The sequence below is a fragment of the Neovison vison genome, chromosome 8 (assembly GCF_020171115.1).
Source record: "Neovison vison isolate M4711 chromosome 8, ASM_NN_V1, whole genome shotgun sequence".
NCBI lineage: Eukaryota > Metazoa > Chordata > Mammalia > Carnivora > Mustelidae > Neogale > Neogale vison.
Window position 1 is genome coordinate 83,831,128 of NC_058098.1, and position 18,811 is coordinate 83,849,938.

The 18,811-nt window shown below is 38.7% G+C and overlaps 1 long non-coding RNA gene across 3 annotated transcripts in view; it reads right to left on the reverse strand.

Moving 5' to 3' along the window:
* The window catches only part of LOC122916512, a 61,072-nt gene that overhangs the window by 34,610 nt on the left and 7,651 nt on the right, over positions 1-18,811 (reverse strand). For all 3 annotated transcript variants that reach the window (XR_006386208.1, XR_006386209.1, XR_006386210.1), the window contains exons 2-3: positions 11,649-11,803; positions 10,056-10,147 (exon numbers count right to left, since the gene is read on the reverse strand). This is a non-coding gene — a long non-coding RNA (uncharacterized LOC122916512). The remainder of the gene's footprint in view (positions 1-10,055; positions 10,148-11,648; positions 11,804-18,811) is intronic.

The window sequence follows — 18,811 nt, forward strand, 5'->3', positions numbered from 1 at the left end:
CTGCTCAACAGGAAGCCTGCTTCCTCCTCTCTCTCTGCCTGCCTCTCTGCCTACTTGTGATCTCTCTCTGTCAAATAAATAAATAAAATCTTAAAAAAAAAAGACTACACAATATTGCATGTCTGAACTTCCTTTCCCCTATGCTAGAAGAAAAGCTGTGAAAAGGACTTGGAGTATGTGAAATAATAGAAAATGTATATATCGACCTCTGTCCCCAGTTCCTAGCACAGAGCTCCTAAAAACCCTTGTAATTTCCTAAGTGATAGAGTATCTTTTGTACTCATGAGTCAATGATTGGTGGGCTCCAGGGGGGGGCTGGTCACCAGAAAGACCATGCCATGGTTAGAAACTTAGAACTTTCAGTTGCATCCCCCACACTCAAGGAAGAGGAGGCTAAAAATTGAGGTGTTGATTAACCATCCATACGTGATGGTACCTCCATAAAACCAAAAGTATGAGTTCCAGAGATTTTCCAGCTTGCTGAACACACTGCGGATGGAGGATGGAGGTTCTGGGGAGGATGGCACCTGGCAAGGACTTGAAAGCTCTGAGCCCTACTCCCTATAGCTTGCCTTAGGCATCTCTTCCATCTGATGTCACTTTGTATCCTTTATCATAGCTTTTTATAATAAGCTGGTAAAGGTAATTTAGCTTTTTCCTGAGTTCTGTGAGTCACTGTAGCAGATTATCAAACCCAAGGAGTGTGACATGAGATTTACAGATGGCCAGTCAAAAGTACAGATGACCACTTGGGACTTGAGATCGGCATCCGAAGTGGGGGTAGGCAATCTTGTGGGACTGAGACCTTAACATGTGGGATCTGATATTAACTCCAAGTAGATAGTATCAGAATTGAGTTAAGTTGTGGAACACCCAGCTGGTGTCAGAGAATTGCCTGATGTGTGGGAAATCCACACGTCTGGTGTCTGAAGTGAAGTGAAGTGTGGCAGTAGTGTGAGAGGAGAGGAAAAACACACGGAGTATTTTTCCCACATTGGGTATTTTGGCCCAGTGCTGCATGAACTACATTGCAGGTTATGGTAAGGGGTGGCATTATTCAAGATACAGTAATCAGCTTTGGAAATACTCTGTCATCCATACTGATTGCTTCATTTTGGCCATATGGAGCCTGACCACATCTGGGAATATTCAGAATATATAAAGAACTCTCAAAACTCAATAATAAGGAAACAAACACCACAAAAAATTTTAAAATGTGTAAATATCTGAAAAGACACTTCACTGAGAAAATATAAAGATGTCAAACACAATGAAAATCTACATCATTAGCTATTAGGGAAATGTCAATTAAAATCACAGCGAAATTCTGCTACCCTTATTAGTATGGCTAAAATATAAGACTGACCATACTAAGGATCAGCAAGAATACAGATCAACTAGAACTTCCATACATTGCTACTGGGAATGCAAAATGATATAATCACCTTGGAAGACTTAGCAATTTCTTAAAAATTAACTATAGGGACGCCTGGGTGGCTCAGTTGGTTGGACGACTGCCTTCGGCTCAGGGCGTGATCCTGGAGTCCCGGGATCGAGTCCCACATCAGGCTCCCAGCTCCATGGGGAGTCTGCTTCGCTCTCTGACCTTCTCCTCGCTCATGCTCTCTCTCACTGTCTCTCTCTCTCAAATAAATAAATAAAATCTTTAAAAAAAAAAAAATTAACTATAAAACTACCATCTGACCCAGCCATTCTCCTTCCAGGTATTAACCAAGAGAGATGAAGGTACAAAGAATTATATTCAAATTTTCACAGATTTGTAATTACCCCTACACTAGAAAAAATCCAAATGTCTCAACAGTAGAATGGATAAGGAAATTGCAGCATATTCATAAAATGGAATATAATAGTAATAAAAAGGAACAAACTATTGATACACACAGCATGCATGAATCCCAAAATAACTATGTTGAGCAAACAAAGCCAGAAAAAAGGAGTATACTATATGATTCCATTTATAGAAAGTTATAGAAAATGCAAACTAAACTGACAGAAATCAGTGGTTAAGGATGGGAGTGAGAACAAGGGGGCGGAATTACAAAGAGGCATGAGGAAACCTTTTAAGGTTGATGGGTCTGTTCATCATCTTGATTTGGTGATGGTTTCTCAGGCTATACATGAGTCAAAACATATCAAATTATACACTTTAAATATAAGCCCTCTATTGTATGTCAATATCTGGCATTAAAGGTGTAAAAAACAGCATATTTCCAAGTTAACTTGTTCTGTAAAAAAAAAAAAAAAAAAAAAAGGAGGTATGACATATATAGTATTCACTCTCTTCTTATCCAGATCCTATAAAAAGGCCCACAGCCACTCCAATACTACCCCAGACAGGGAGAGAATAAAGGAGCAAAAGTCGTAGTAGAAATAGACAGAAGTCTGAAATTATTGCAATTAAAATAAAACTTCTAAAAAACACACACCCATGTGAATGTACTTCGAGGGCTTCTCCCAGAGCCTTAGAGGAAGCCACTTTGGAAGCGAGGGACTGATGAGATGACAAGTGCTCCTACACACTCCTTGGATTTGGGGGAGGTGGGAAGGAGCATATAAATTCAGCAAAGGAACAGACTCCTCAGCTCCCTGGGCTCAGAGCTATGGTCTGGATATTAAGGCACATGGCCTTGTTTTGAGGTTACAAGCTAGTAAGGCATGAAGACATATCAATTACTCAAGGAATGGGGCAAGTTTTGAAAGGTCAATGATACCATCCTCTGGAGTTTATGCATGATTAGCCAGCACAGACCTGCACAGTCGCTCAAGAGATATATTCGTGTACTTAGGCACAGGGCTGTAAGACAAGACTCACAGATACTATTACTGTGCGGCTGCTACTGCTACTATTTGCTGATTTGGGACTTGAGGCAGATCATATCATCTCTGGGTGCTGGTTTAAACAGTAGTAAAATAGAGTAACAAGAATTACTTATTTGTGGGGTATACTGAGGTCTTACCACAGACATAATTTTTATCCTTGTTCTGAAATCTTGCTAATTCTTATTGTCTAATGTTCCTTCTGGGTGCTTCGTTGGCTCAGTTGGTTAAGTGTCTGTCTGCCTTGGGCTCAATAATGATTCCAGGGTCCTGGGATTAAGCCCCGCATCAGGCTCCCTGAGCAGTGGGGAACCTGCTTCTCTCTCTCTCTGCCACTCTTCCTGCTTGTGCTCTCATTCTCTCTGTGTCACATAAATAAATAAAATCTTTTTTTTTTTAAGATTTTATTTATTTATTTGACAGAGAGAAATCACAAGTAGATGGAGAGGCAGGCAGAGAGAGAGAGAGAGGGAAGCAGGCTCCCTGCTGAGCAGAGAGCCCGATGCGGGACTCGATCCCAGGACCCTGAGATCATGACCTGAGCTGAAGGCAGCGGCTTGACCCACTGAGCCACCCAGGTGCCCTAAATAAATAAAATCTTAAAAAAAAAAATAAAGTTCCTTCTGCAGTTGGAAGAAACAGAAACAGGGAAGTAAAAGAGAATTAGGTAGCACAGGCAGGTGGCCCTGTGTAGGGTAGCTCTCCGCAGGGCTTAGGCTGCTGACTACTCTCCTCCCTTCACAGAGATCTCTTTAAGCCTTAGGAGGAGACTGTCCTTGGTAAGGGTCATGAAACATAAGCCTCATTTGCTTCAAATTAAATCCACCTCTGTCTAGAAGCTTTCTATTACATTTTCCCCATTTTTTTTTAAAAGTTACCATTTATTAGGTGCTTACTTTATGCGAGTCATATATGTACTTGTCAATTTTTCTCAACCTTGTCAATACTTTAGAATCACTCAGGAAGCTTTTAAAATTTAGCAAACAAAAAGTAAACTCAAAATGGATTAAAAATATAAATGTGATGGGACGCCTGGGTGGCTCAGTTGGTTGGACGACTGCCTTCGGCTCAGGGCGTGATCCTGGAGTCCCGGGATCGAGTCCCGCATCAGGCTCCCAGCTCCATGGGGAGTCTGCTTCGCTCTCTGACCTTCTCCTTGCTCGTGCTCTCTCTCACTGTCTCTCTCTCTCTCTCAAATAAATAAATAAAATCTTTAAAAAAAAAATATAAATGTGAGACCTGAAGCCATAAAATTCCTCAAAGAAAACATAGGCAGTAGTCTCTTGGACATAGGCCTAAGGGCAAGGGAAATAAAAGTAAAATTGAACTATTGGGACTACATCAAAATAAGAAGTTTCTGCCCAGCAAAGGAAACCATCATCAAAACAATAAGCAACTTACTGAATGGGAGAAGATATTTGCAAATGATATATCTGTAAAGGGTTAACATCCAAAATATATAAAGAACTTCTACAACTCAATGCCAAAAAAAATTCAATTAATAAAATGGGCAGAGGACCTCAATAAATATTTTTTCTAAAGAAGACATACAAATGATTGACAGACACATGAAAAGATGTTCAATATCAGTAATTACCAAGGAAAGGCAAATCAAAACCACAATGAGATAACAGCTGGTACCTCTCAGAATAGCTAAAATCAAAAAGACAAGAAATAACAAGTGTTGACAAGGATGTGGAAAAAACGGCCCTTCGTGCACTGTTCGTGGGAATGAAATTGGTGCAGTCACTATAGAAAACGGCATGGAGATTGCTCAAAAAATTAAAAATAGAATTACCATATGATCCAGTAATTCCACTACTAGGTATTTACCCAAGGAAAATGAAAACGTCAATTCAAAAAGATATATGTATTCCTATGTTTATTGCAGCGTTATTTACAATAGGCATGTTATGGAAGGAATCCAAGTGTCCATCCACAGATGAATAAAGAAGTTGTGGTATATACATAAAATGGAATATTGCCTCACCATAAAAAAGAATACGATTTTGCCATTTGCAACAACATGACCTAAAGGGTATTATGCTAAGTGAAATAAGTCAGACAGAAAAAGACAAATACCATATAACTTCACTCATATGTGGAATTTAAGAAAACAAAGAAAAAAAGTGATAAAAAAACAGACTCTTAAATACATAGAACAAACTGGTGGTTGCCAGAGGGGAGGTCGGTGGGGGAATGAGTGAAATAGATAAAGAGGATTAAGAGTACATTTATTGTGATGAGCGCTGAGCATGTATAGAATATATACAATAATTAAATCATTATATACCTGAGACCAATATAACACTGCATATTAATTACACTTCAATTTTTTGAAAATGTAAAATATACCAACCTGAAACCTACTGAAACTAAATCTCTAGGGGCGAGGTTTGAATATCTATAGTTTCTAAAAGCCCGACCAATGATTCTAATGTGCAACAAGGGTTGAAATTCTTGGCACACCATACTACTTAACATATTTTAACTTCTTAAATACTTACACAAACATGAGAGGGAGATCTTATGACTGTTATACGTGAATAAACCAAGGTTCAGAAAGGATTTTACTCAAGATGAAATCACAGAGTTGTAATTCAAACCCAGATAGGTCTGACTTCACAGAACACTTTGCTATACCAGTTCCCAACTTTATATGCCTCTTAAGAAAGAAAGGCTTTTTCTTTTTTAAGATTTTATTTATTTAATTAACAGAGAGAGAGAGATCACAAGTAGGCAGAGAGGCAGGCAGAGAGAGAGGGAGAAACAGGCTTCCCGCTGAGCAGAGAGGCTGATACAAGGCTCACTCCCACGACCCTGAGATCATGACCTGAGCAGAAGGCAGAGCTTAACCCACTGAGCCACCCAAGTGGCTCCCAAAAGAACAACCCAAAAGAAATAAAGCACTTCCTATGCTGTCCCAAAAGAACAACCTTTTAATGCAAACTTTTACAACTGGCAAAATGCAGTGATGAGTACAATATCATGTAATTATTTTCACAGCAAATGTGAAACAATAAGAAACAATAGAGTAAAGCCATATTCGAATTTCATTCTAAGTTGGAAGAGTCCTTTACATCCAACAAAATTTCTAATAATCTTTATGAAAGAGAAACTTTTTGGTGATGAAAATCCTAAGTATCATCTAGGATTGGAATGTGTCCTATTTGATGTGGCCTTGGAGGTTCTGGATACAGGGTAATTAGCAGTAACTCAGAACACACTGTACCTCAAGCCTACCCACTCTCCCCTTCACAATCCTACATCTTCCTTTTTCTTGGATTCATTGTTCACTTTGATAAAGTACATTCCCAACTAATTATTTCAACAAATATCTGTAGGAGGTAAAATTTCTGGACCTTTGGGTATACAAAAGAAATTTTATTTTATACTTCTACTTAAAACCTAGTTTTTCTCAGTATCATTTTCCCCCACATCTTTCAAGTTACCGTTCCATCATCTTCAAGCAGTGCTGTCGATGAGAAACCTGATGCCATGACTTGCATTCCTTTAAGCTTAACCTGTTTACCCCTTTGGAAGCTTTTAGGATTTGATCTCTATTCCTAGTTTTCTAAAATTCCACTATGACAAGTCTAGGTGTTGGTTCTACTTCATTCATCTTGGTTAACATTTTCAATTTGAAGATTTGTAGCTTTTCTTTTTTTCACTGAAATAGTTTGACATGCAATGTTACATTAGTTTCAAGAGTACAACAGAGTGATTTGACAAGTCTATACCTTATACTACGCTCACCACAAGTGTAGCTACATCTGTCACCATTTGGCATCATTACAATGCCACTGACTATATGCCCTATGCTGTACCTTTTATCAACAAGACTTTTTCATTCCATGACTGGAGACCTGTTTCTCCCATTCCCCTTCACCCAGTTTGCCCATCCTCTTAGCCCCTGACTTGTATCTTTCTTAAACTCAGAACAATCTACTTTTATCATTACTTTTTTTCCTCCTCTACATGCTCTCCTTTCTCTTTTCTAGTGTTTCTATATATGAATATTTAAACTTTCAGATCTATTTTGAAATGCACTGAAGGAGAATTCCTTGGCCTCTACCTTCTACTCATTAATTTATTCTTCAGTCATCTCTCTTCTATTAATAAACCTTCTATTGATTTATTTCAAAAACCAAAAATTTAATTTCCTAGATTTCAAACTGACTCTTTGATGTGGTTGCAGAATCCTTTCACAACACACTAAAATACTAATTTTGTTTCTTCACTGAGAGTCCTTTCATTTGTCGTATCAACTCTCTTGAGAGTTTAGTTCCATTTGATGAATGCAGTGCCTTTTTTTTTTTTTAAAGATTTTTACTTATTTGACAGAGCGAGAAAAAGAGAGAGCACAAGCAGGGAGAGCAGCAGGCAGAGGGAGAGGGAGAAGCAAGCTTCCCATTTAGCAGAGAACCCGACACAGGACTCAATCCCAGGACCCTGGGATCAGGACCTGAGCTGAAGGCAGATGCTTAACCAACTGAGCCACCCAGGTGCCCCAGATTCATTGCTTTTCTTACGTGGGGGTTAGTTTTCCACAAAATTTTGATGATTCTTTTATCTCTTTATCTTTATATGTGCTAATTAATTAATATCTGATCAGTGGAATAAAAGTAAGATTGTGTGAATATTCTGTGCTCGAGTCTTTTGCCCAATTGCCTTAGTATCCTTGAATACAGTCTGAATCAGTTATCACTAAGATAGCTGTAAAATGGTGATTTTCAGGTCTCCTGGGTGGCTCAGTGAGTTAAGCATCCCACTCTTGATTTCAGCTCAGGTCTTTTTTTTTTTTTAAAGATTTTATTTATTATTTATTTGACAGAGAGAGATCACAAGTAGACGGAGAGGCAGACAGAGAGAGAGAGATAGAGGGAAGCAGGCTCCCTGCTGAGCAGAGAGCCCGATGCGGGACTCGATCCCAGGACCCTGAGATCATGACCTGAGCCGAAGGCAGCCGCTTAACCCACTGAGCCACCCAGGCACCCCTCAGCTCAGGTCTTGACCTCAGGGTCATGAGTACAAGTCCTATGTTGGACTCCACACTAAGCATACAGCCTACTTTCTTCTTTTTTTTACTTTTAAAAAAATTTAAATTAACATATAATGTATTATTGGCTTCAGGGGTACAGGTCTGTGATTCATCAGTCTTATATAATATCAGTGCTCATTACAATACAAACCTTCCCCAGTGTCCATCACCCAGTAGAGCCGCCTGGGTGGCTCAGTTGGTTGGACGACTGCCTTCGGCTCGGGGCGTGATCCTGGAGTCCCGGGATCGAGTCCCACATCGGGCTCCCAGCTCCATGGGGAGTCTGCTTCACTCTCTGACCTTCTCCTCGCTCATGCTCTCTCTCACTGTCTCTCTCTCTCAAATAAATAGATAAAATCTTTAAAACAAACAAACAAACAAACAAACATAGAAGGGACACCTAGCTAGCTCAGTTGGTGGACCATGTGACTCTTGATCTCGGGGTTGTAAATTCCAGCCCCACACTGGATGCAGAGGTAACCTTAAAATAAAATCTTAAAAAAAAAGTACCACAGAAAATAAATTTACAGGTTTATTAAAGGGAATTATTGTACTTGCTGGCTCCTTGGCCGAGAATTTGAACATTAAATGAGATAGAATCAGGTGAGATGAAAAAAAATATTGGTTGGTATTCAAGTTATTACAGATGTCCCATATGGGATTTATGGCAATAAATTCAAACTTATTCATTCATTTATATATTCAAATATTATCTTGATGGGCATTTATTATGAGCTAGGACTTTGCTATAGATTACTCGTTTTTTTAAACTACTAATTTTCTATATTGAATCTGCACTAAATATAATTCACATCTTCTTTAGCTTTAGTTCTTAGCAGATGTCATTGTAAAATTTCTTCAGATGCTGGTGATTCCTCATTTCGTGTTTATTGAGACCTACCACATCCCACGCATGGGGGATACAATAGCAAATGGATGAGGCCCCAGCCATCATGGAGCTTGTACTTCAGTTGAGGGAGAAGGCAGACAAGCAAAGTAGTAAAATAGTTGCAAACTGTAGTGAGTACTAAAAAGGGACACAAAGAAGGATGGGAGGAGGATATTACAGGGAAGAGGGCTTCATTTGGGTAATTAGGGGAGGTTTCTGAGGGCAGGGATCTTTGCTTCACTGCTCTCACCTTAGCATCTAGAACATGCCTGGAATGTAGCAGGCATTCAGTAAATGAATAAGGAGATAAATCAAAAACTGAATCAAAAGGATACTAATCATTCAAGGAGAAGGGCATTCCAGGCAGAGGAAACAGCATGAACAAAGACTCTGAAGCAACCTAACTGTCCATCAATAGATAAATGGATAAAGAAGATGTAATACATATAGATACATATATAGGATTATATTTAATGGAATATTACTCAGCCATAAAAAAGAATGAAATTGTGGCGCCTGGGTGGCTCAGTGAGTTAAAGCCTCTACCTTCGGCTCAGGTCATGGACTCAGGGTCCTGGGATCGAGCCCTGCATTGGGCTCTCTGCTCAGCAGGGAGCCTGCTTCCTCTTCTCTCCCTGCCTGCCTGCCTCTCTGACTACTTGTAATCTCTGTCTATCAAATAAATTAATAAAATTTTAAAAAAAAGAATGAAATCTTGTCGTTCAGGATAAGAAGGATGGACCTAGAGAGTATTATGCTAAGTGAAATAAATCAGAGAAGGACAAATACCATATGACTTCTCTTATATGTGGAATCTAAAAAACAAAACAAATGAACAAACAGAAACAGAATCATAAATACAGAGAATAATCTGGTGGCTACCAGAGGGGAAGAGTTTAGGGGGATGGGTAAAGGGGATTAAGAGGTACAAACTTCCAGTTATAAAATAAGTAAGTTATGGGGATGAAAAGTACAGCATGATGAATACCACCAATAATATTATAATAATGTTGTATTGTAACTACACTTACCTTAGTGAGCATAGCTTAATGTGTATAGAATTGTCAAGTCACTATGCTGTATGCCTGAAACTAATATAACATTGTATGTCAACTATACCTCAATAAAAAAAAAGTCCATAGAAAAAAAGTTTAAAAATAAAATAGCAGTGTTATATGCAACTGATGAATTACTGAATACTACATCTGAAACTAATGATGTACCATATGTTGGCTAATTGAATTTAAATAAAGAAAATAAAAATAAAAATAAAATTGTATTCCTTACCTCATTTTACGGATCAGCCACTGAAGTAGGAGGAACTAATGGCCCGAGTTATTATTTCTTCACCCCAACTGATCTTATCAGTATTTCTTCCACTATCAAAGGCAACAATCAAAGGGACCAAATAAACCTCAAACAGGACATGTAAAACTATCATCCCATAATTATTTGGAGCCATCAAAGTGGGATAAAAATAGACTGAATTACTCAAGGACTGCAGGGTGACAACCAAATTTATCCAACTTTTCTATCCTCCAACCTACAACTACAATAAGACAGAAACAAATTTGGAAATACTGTGATATTGTTATGGGGTGAAACTTATTATGAAAAATTCCCTATGTGTACAAATAGCTTAATGAAAGAGAAAATGTTAGATGTGAACTAGTTCAAAAGGAATGAATAGTTTTCCTTTAAAAAATTCAAATCAGGTGTACTTTTCATTATTGCTCCATATTAAACAGTTAACATAATTTCTTTCATTTAATTCTCACAACTACCCTGGAGGTCAATTTTAATATTTCCATTTTATAGATTGGCTTAGAGAAGAAGTCACTTACCTAAAGTCACACAAATGAAATTACCATGATAATAATGGCAAAGTCAAGTCTGACTATTTTTTATTACTTTGTGTAATAGATAAAACACCTTCAGTAATTACTTTATATTGGCATTATTTGAAAAATGGTTCATCAAGGATTCTAAATAAGTTGTTTAACTGGAATCATCTTGGTTTCTGGGGTGTCTGGGTGGCTCAGTGGGCTAAGCTTTGTCTTTGGCTCAGAGGTCATGATTCCAGGGTCCTGGGACTGAGCCCCACATCAGGCTCCCCACTCTGCAGAAAGCCTCTTTCTCCCTCTCCCTTTGCATGTCTTTCTCCCTGCTTGTGTTCTGTCAAATAAATAAGTAAAATCTTTAAAAAATCATCCCGTTTTGAAAACAACCCCTTTATATTTTTATAGCATTTGTTACAAAGTGGTTTCACTGGATTTTTACTATATCCTTTGAGGTAGGGGAGCAGATGTAATAAGGAAATGGAGGCAAAGCACATGATTCTCTGTGTAACAGCCTCTCTCTGTTCCTCTGTGACTTGTGTGCTTCCATGCCCGGGCCCCACACTTGAGTAAAAGTCCTTTGAGGGATGGGGTTCTGCCTATATTCTCTCTGTAGCCTGGTGTCAGCAACCCTGTGGGCACTCAGTCACTATTTTAAACAACTTCAGTGAGGTAAAAATGATTTACAGTAAACTGCACATATTTAAAGTGTTAAGTTCTGACATATGTACACATCTGTGAAACTAACACCACAATCAAGGCATTAAATATATCAAACATATCCATCACTCCCAAAAGTTTCCATGAGCATTTATGAATGAACAAAACCCAAATCTTTAGGGACCTAGGACGGTGCTGTGCTGCTTCTCTTAACACTTGATGGAAGGCTATGCTTTTATATGTTATTTTGCCTGGTGTATGCTGTTATACATTTATGGAAAAGAACTTAATTGAAGATAAAACATTTTATTTGTAGAAGCCCAAAACATATATCGCTTGAAGTATATATGGAGTCTGCCTTTTGGGAATTAGAACATCCTACCTGCTTCCTGATGAATCACCAATTCAGTCCTTCCAGAGACTTTGTCCGGGTCCTGCTCTTGAATCCCAGGAGGCACCCAGGTTTGCTGTCTTTATGATTACTTCCCGCTTAGGCAATTTTAAGCAGTACTGCTGCCATTGGTTTCTTTTTATCTGCTGAGAGTGATGGAGAAACTCTTAGGTTCCTGACCTAGACTGCCTGTGTTCAAATCCTGATTCTACTTCTTATAGGCTGTAGGGCTTTGGGTAGGTTACCTCTCTGCACAGAGCCTTGTAGTTAGTAAATTTTTGGTAAATGTTACATATAACTATTTTCTCTGAAAACTGGCTTACATACTATTCAGCCCACATGGCAGAAATGTCCAAAACTCCTGCCTCACAAGAGAATGATCCTCCCTTCCTCCCACAGGATCCCTCCTTCCCTTCCTCCTACCTCTAGTTTTTATGTCTATACCTTTTTAGAGACTAGTCCATTAAAAGCAGTATTCTAACCAATAATATAATGATGTAATTTGGAAAACACCTACTGGGACTCAGTTGATTAAGTGTCTGATTCTTGATTTCCACTCAGGCCATGATCTCAGAGTTGTGAGATCAAGCCCTGAGTCAGGTGTGGAGCCCATTTAAGATTCTCTCTCTCCCTCTGCCTCTCCTCCCCAACCCTTTCTCTCTCTTCCTTTCTAAGGAAAAAAAAATTAACTAAAATTGGTTCCACTTCTCTATTTCTCTCTGGAACCAAGGAGTATTTTAAGTCTAACCTACATGAAAGAGACTATAAATATCTTTTTTGGCAAATATATGTATGTGTATTTGTATCCATAGAGACACACACACACACACACACTCTATACCTATATAGTACATATATTTAATGTGTATATACATATATGTATAAATGTATATTATATGAACACTCACAGATAAAGAACAAATCCTATTACTTAAAGCAGACAACCAAAATCTAATATCCAATAGTGTTTAGTGAGTTACTTTCGATGACATTGTTTCACTGTACATAAAGATGTTAGCTAGCAAAATCTCTCCCAACGTAATATCTAATAAAGACACATTAACGAAGCAGTCATATCAAGTGTTTTATGTATGTATGTATGTATTACTTTTGAAGTTTATTTAGTTTTTTAGTAATCTCTACACCCAATATGGGGCTCACACGACCACCAAGATCAAGAGTCACATGCTCTTTCTATTGAGCCAGCCAGGTGCCTAGTCATATCAAATGCTTTAAACTGTCCTTGAAAGGGGGGGACACAAGGAGCTCATTAACTCCCCCCTTGTTCATAGGATAAAGCTACTTTCTCTTTGCACCTCCTTTCCTGTGATCAAAATTCTTCCAAAGAACTGCCTATACTTAATTTCTAGTGACTCTCTTTTCTCTCTTGAGCTCACTCCAATCAGGTCTTCCTCCTACTGTCATCAAAACTGCACTTAGTAAAATCACCAGTGACCTCCGTGCAGTCAAATCTAAAGGATAAATTTCAGTTCTTACTTCATTCTATTAGTTGTTCTTTTCTTCCTGAAATACCAAGATACCCTCGCCCCCACCCCCGCAGTTTTTTTCCTATCTCAATTTTCTTCTCTGCATTCTTTGTTGAGTTCTCCTTTATCTTCCCAACCTTTAAAAAGTAGATATCCTCTGGGACACCTGGGTGGTTCAGTGGGTTAAGCCGCTGCCTTTGGCTCAGGTCATGATCCCAGGGTCCTGGGATCGAGTCCCGCATCGGGCTCTCTGCTCGGCAGGGTGTCTGCTTCCCTCTCTCTCTCTGCCTGCCTCTCTGCTTACTTGTGATCTCTGTCTGTCAAATAAATAAATAAAATCTTAAAAAAAAAAAAGTAGATATCTTCTTCTCTTCCCAATCTATATACACACACATTTGTTGGAGTTCTCATCCAGACCATAACTTTAGTATATGTGCTGCCAAAGCGAGCACCAGACCATAACTTTAAATACCTATATGCTATTGCCTGCTAAATTCATATATCTAGCCCAACTCCCACCCAAACTCCAGACACGTTTACATGTCCAATAGGCTATATAATATCGCCACTAAGATATCTGTAGGCATCTCAACAAGCCCAAAACTAAACCACTAACCTTCTGCCCCCTTAGTCCAAACCCCCATAATCTCATGTTCCCGCCACTCAGTTTTTTACTTAGTGAATTGATATTTTTAAAATGTAAATTTGATGGGGTGCCTGGGTGGCTCAGTGGGTTAAAGCCTCTGCCTTTGGCTCAGGTCATGATCCCGGAGTCCTGGGATCGAGCCCTGCATCAGGCTCTCTGCTCAGCGGTGAGCCTGCTTCACCCCCTCACTCTGCCTGCCTCTCTGCCTACTTGTGATCTCTCTCGTCAAATAAATAAATAAATAAATCTTAAAAAAAAAAAAAAAGTAAATTTGAGGGCACCTGGGTGGCTCAGTCAGTTAAGCATCTGCCTTTGGCTCAGGTCATGATCCCAGGGTCCTGGGATGGAGTCCCGCATCAGGTTCCTTGATAAGCAGGGAGCCTGCTTCACCCACTCTCTTTCTCCCTCTCAAATTTCTTAAAAATGTAAATTCGATTGTTACTTTTCTGCTTAAAACTCTTCTATAGCTTCCCATTTTACTCAGAATGAAAAGTCTTTAATTGTGATCTATAAGCCCGTATCTGATCTGTCTCTACAACCACCATCTATATCAACTCTCTGATTTCATTTCCCATTGCTCTTCTTCTTGCTCACCCCATTCTATCCACAATGGTGTCCTTGCTGTTTCTTACCCACATCAAGCATATTCTCACGGCCTTTATACTTTGAATATTTTCCAGATATTCATATGTTATTCTCTAACTTACCTTATCAGCTAGGCTTTTCCTAAATATCCCAAATAAGATAAATCCTCTCATCTCTTTCAGTCCCCTATCTCGATTTATATTTATAACACTAAAAAAAAGCACTTTCTTGGGGCACCTGGATGGCTCAGTCAGTTAAGCATCTGCCTTAGGCTCAGGTCATGATCCCAGGACCCTGGGATCAAGAGCTGTGTCAGGCTCTCTGCTCAGTGAGGGGACTGCTTCTCTCTCCCTCTGCCTGCTGCTTCCCTGCTTGTATGCGCTGTCTCTGTCAAATAAATAAATAAATAAATAAATAAATAAATAAAATCTTTTAAAAAACCCAACAACTTTATTTTGAAACATTGTAGATTCATAGACAGTTGTAAGAAATAATACAGATAGATTCTGCATATTCTTTACTCAGTTTCCTCCAATGGTCACATTTTATAAAGCTATAGTACAATATCCCCGACTAGGATACTGACATTGATACAGAACATTTCCACAGTTCCATCACCACAGGGCTTGTGTCACTCTTTTATAGCCACACCCACTTCCCTCCAACCTCCACCCCAGCCGTAACCCCTGGCAACCACTAATCTGTTCTCCATTTCTATAGTTTTGTTATTTCAAGAATGTTACATAAATGGAATTATACAGTATTAACCTTTCGGGATTGCCTTTTTCTAGTCAGCATAATTCTCTGGAGATTCATCCAAGTTGTTGTGTCATAGCATTTTTTTTTTTTAACCACCTAACATATATATTTATTGCTAAGTTCCCTGACAGCAGGGAATCCATTTTGCACATTATACTCTTAATGTAGAATAGTATAAATATTTGTTGAATAAATGAAGTCCAAACCCTTTAACATGGCCTAAAAGACCCCAAATGAAACATGCTCACCTTTGCAATCTCATCTGGCACTTCCATGACACCCCCTATTCTGCTACCCAAATCCCATACAGACCTCATTTATGGTGAGATCACCTATAGACTCTTGTTTTATCACATTTGCTGTTTAGAACAGTGGGTTCTCAAACTTTGGTGTACTTGAGAATCACTTGGATGGTCAGGTTTTTGTTTTTGTTTTAAGATTTTACTTATTTATTTACTTACTTGAGAGGGAATGAGTGTGTGTGTGTGTGTGAGAGAGAGAGAGAGAGAGAGAGAGAAAGCGAGCGAGCTGGCAGGGGTAGGGACAGAGGGAGAGGGAGACAATCTCAAGTAGACTCCACATTGAGGATGGAGCCTGATGGGGCACTTGATCTCAGGACCCGGAGATTATGACCTGAACTGAAACCAAGAGTCGGAGGCTTAACCAACTGAGCCACCCAGGTGCCCTAGATGGTCAGGCTTATTAAAACATTAATTGTTAGCTTTTACCCTAAGTTTTTGATTAAGTAGCTCTGTGATAGGGCCTAAGAACCTGAATTTTTGACAAGTTCCCAGGTGAATGTTGATGTTTTGGTCCATGAACCAATTACACTTTGAAAATCCCTGTTAGAACATTTTTTATTTCCCTCCCCCATTCACTTGCCTAGTATTTTACTTAAACTTCAGTCCTTCTCTTACCCCAGAACAGGGTGTTCCATAGCACACTCTACTTACCCTATCACATCATTTATCTTACGATATTACAGTATCCTAGTTATGTGTGCTTCTCTACTACCAGCCTGTATCCTCAGCACCTCGCACTGTTTGACACAGAGTAGGCAATCAATGTGTATGATGACTGAATAGGTTACTTAATCTGGGTACTTTAAAAGAGTCAACTGAAACAGTACCATCACAGTCAGAGGATATTTAGAAGGAAAGGAGTCTATGTGGTAGAAATAAAAACATCAAGGATCCCTTCAATTCTTGGAACACTGAAAATTTTTTTTAAAAAATTAAAAAAAAAAAGGATCCCTTCATTGATAAGTTGAAGGAAAAATACAGCAATTTTTTAAGTTAAGATTTTCTAGGAACTGTTAGTGCTTGTTGCAATTCTTTTCAACTAAAACATCACACACTGAAATAATGACTGATGACAAAGCTCAAGCATGCAAGTTAATGGGCCACCTGGGTGGCTCAGTTGGTTGAGCAATGAGTGTCTGACTCTTGGTTTTGGCTCAGGTTATGATCTGAGGATCCTGGGATGGAGTCCTACTCTAGGCTCTAAGCTCTGGGCTCAGCACAAAGTCTGCTTAAGATTTTCTCTCTTCATCTTCCACTCTCCGCCCCCGCCTTTCTCAAATAAATAAGCAAAATCTTAGGGGAAAAAAAAGAATATAAGTTAAGATATTTTACCCATTACTTTTTCAATAATTATTTCAAAATCTATTTTGTTCTTCTAAAAATGTACTTCTTTGCCTTCAGACTAAACATCCCAAATCACAGGACTATCTAACACAGCCAGGACTTCAAAGAAGTCTTTCACTGACCCCCAGAGCTGACCAGTTGTTGAAATCTAAACATATTTGCTTGCATAGGTCTATAAATCATTACCTGAAATTCCAAAATCCAGAAAAGCTTTAGAAACCTAAAGTTTTTCATAAGGCTAAGGCAAACTCATTAGGCAGGAAATCTGACCTGATATATAATCTATATATGTGCAGATATTATATAGATTATATATCCTTTATTTTATCATACTTAGGGTTAATACTAATGCATTCTTATTGGCATGACTATTAATATGTTTCATTATAAGATGCTACTCCACACCCACTGAGGTATTACAGAAAATATGGTGTGTGCATTATATTCAAGTCTAAAATTCTAACAATTCTGAGTTCTGAAACACATCTGGCCCAAGGGTTTTAGATAAAGGAGAATGCCTATATTAAGTATGTGATATCAATTTCTCTTACTCTCTATTTTTTTATCTACTATATTCAAAATATGTACCCAAATAATGCCCTATATTTATTATTTTGTATCTGAAAAAGTGGTCTTATTGAAAAGTGCTTTCCTTATTTTATCTGTTTTAATATCAGCTAAACATTGTTGAAAACTCCATGTTTCTTATTCACATGTGAGACTTTTAAAATCAGTTTACAGGAAATGCTATACTTCTTGGGATCCTTGTGGCTCATTTCCATCAGATGAATCATCATCATCCTCACATGAATCATAAGCAGAACAATTTAAAGTATAGAACTAAAAAATATATTTAGTAGGAACACTATTTCAAAATGCATTTAAAAGACTAATTCACATTTACAAACCACTGACATCTAGCAGTCTCAGCTGATGAAAGTAAAATTTTTATAGATTAAGATGTAAAGGGAACAACAGTAAACATATTATCATTATAAAGAGCAAAAAACAACTAAAATATATTTAGGAATGAACTGAACAAGAAATGTGCAGGATTTTTTAAAAAATATTTTATTTATTTATTTGACAGAGACTCAGGGAGAGAGGGAACACAAGCAGGGGGAGTGGGAGAGGGAGAGGGAGAAGCAGGCTTCCCACTGAGCAGGGAGCCTGATGTGGGGCTTGATCCCAGGACCCTGCCATGACCTGAGCTGAAGGCAGACGCTTAACGACTGAGCCACCCAGGTGCCCTGAAATGTGCAGGACTTATGTAAAGAAAATGCTACTGAGAAACAAAAAGAAAATGGGTAAATCAAGGGGCCGTGTTTTTAGATGGCATGATTGGTTTCAAAAGGAAAAGTAATCAGGTGAATTTAAAGTGAAAGAGGTTTATTTGAAGGAAGAGAGGTACCTTGTATAGATCCCCAAGAGCAAAAAGGGTAACAAGGTCTTAGTAGGAGCAAACCAGGCCATGGAAAGCCCCAGAATCCCAGGCAGCTGCCCTGCTACCCTTTTCTGGCTTCTTAGCTCTGCTTCTCTCCTGACTGCCTCTCAGGGCCCACTTTCTCTACACTACCTATCTGTGGGTCAAACCTTTCTCCCTGCTTTACCTTTGTGTCATCATTTTCTAGGTCAAGAGACCAGGTAAGACTAATTGCAAATTTCTGGGAGAAACAATCTGATTGGACCAGCTTTCTACCAACCTGCTAGTCTAATCAGCTATAGCAGAGGAGGGAAGGGTCAAGTAGGCATCTACTCATTCACAGAAGATAAAGAAAGATGTATTCTGGGACATGGGGGAGTAGTGTAGACAAGTTGAAGGGCATGTCTGTTACAGATGAGCAGATTCCATATTGTGGAGAGGCAATATGACATAGAGGTAAAGAGCACAGGCTCTGTTTCCTGACGTCAACAAGTAATCTATGCATGAGTTTCCTCATCTGTGAAATGAGGGTGGTAACAATCGAGTTCTGTAGATTAAAAAATACAAACAGCACTAAAAAAAACCCTACAGAGTTATTTTTATAATAT